Here is a 1,367-nt window from a genome sequence, read left to right on the forward strand (position 1 = left end):
GGTTTAACATAAGGTTTAGCCTTAACTGTGTTATCTTCATTAACCTTTTCAACTACCGGTTCTTTTTCCTTATCTTGTTCAGGTTGTGGTTCTTGTGGAGTAGGAATAGCTTCATCAGAAGTTACAGGTATTTCAGGTGGTTTAAGTGTTGTACCACTTCTTGTGGTAATGGCTTTAGCTGTTTCATTCCGGGGGTTAGCATTTGTATCACTAGGTAAACTTTCCGGTTTTCTTTCACCTATTAACCTTGCTAGGTTACTTACTTCTTGTTCCAAATTTTGAATAGAAGCTTGTTGATTTCTAAATGCTTGAGCATTTTGTTCATTCGTTTGTTTCTGAGATGTGAAAAACTGCGTTTGAGTTTCAACTAGTTTCGTCATCATATCTTCTAAATTCGGCTTTTTATCATCGGTTTGTGGTGGTTTGTTTTGAAAATTAGGTCTTTGCTGGTTGTAAGTATTGTTGGATACTTGTTGATTACTAGGACCTTGTTGGTTGTTGTATGGAATATTTCGGTTATAATTCTGATTTTGATTGTAAATCGGTCTTGGCGGTTGATAATTATTCTGATAATTATTTCCAGGCCTTTGGTTTAGATATGAAACATTCTCTCTTTGTTCCATTGTTAATTCAATACTGAGACAATCTTTTGTCAAATGTGGTCCTCCGCACTGCTCACAACTAATTCGTATTGAGTGGATATCTTTAGTCATCTTTTCCATTCGTCTCTCGACAGCATCTATCTTTGCGGAAATGGAATCTAAGTCATGGCTAGAATTGGCTCTAGCTGCTTTAGATGATCTAACGATATCTTTTTCTTGGTGCCACTCATGTGAGTGGGAAGCAGTGTTATCAATAATTTTATAAGCATCAGTTTCGGTTTTCTTCATAATGGAACCACCAGCTGTTATATCGATGTCTTTCCTTGTAGTGATGTAGCATCCTTGGTAGAATATTTGTACTATTTGACAGGTGTCTAAACCATGTTGCGGACATCCTCTTAATAACTTTCCAAATCTAGTCCATGCCTCATATAGAGTTTCATTCGGTTTCTGTGTGAACGTAAAAATTTCTCCTTGAAGTCTTACGGCTTTAGATGCCGGAAAGAATTGTTTAAGAAATTTTTCAACTAAAACATCCCATGTATCAATCGCCCCTTCAGGTAATGATTCCAACCAATCTTTGGCTTCTCCCTTTAAAGTCCAGGGAAATAACATGAGATATATCTGTTCATCCTCCACTTCTCTTATTTTAAATAGTGTGCAAATCCTATTAAAGGTACGAAGATGTTCGTTTGGATCTTCCTTCGGCGCACCACTAAATTGGCATTGATTAGTCACCATATGTAGAATTTGTCCTTTGATTTC

General features: G+C 36.6%; 1 non-coding gene across 1 annotated transcript; it reads left to right on the forward strand.

Moving 5' to 3' along the window:
* The first annotated feature begins 978 nt into the window (after window positions 1-978).
* LOC139845995 (small nucleolar RNA R71) lies at window positions 979-1,085 on the forward strand. Its single transcript, XR_011758744.1, has one exon. It is a non-coding gene; the product is annotated as a small nucleolar RNA R71 (small nucleolar RNA).
* Window positions 1,086-1,367: the final 282 nt, after the last annotated feature.

Source organism: Rutidosis leptorrhynchoides, chromosome 4, assembly GCF_046630445.1.
Source record: "Rutidosis leptorrhynchoides isolate AG116_Rl617_1_P2 chromosome 4, CSIRO_AGI_Rlap_v1, whole genome shotgun sequence".
NCBI lineage: Eukaryota > Viridiplantae > Streptophyta > Magnoliopsida > Asterales > Asteraceae > Rutidosis > Rutidosis leptorrhynchoides.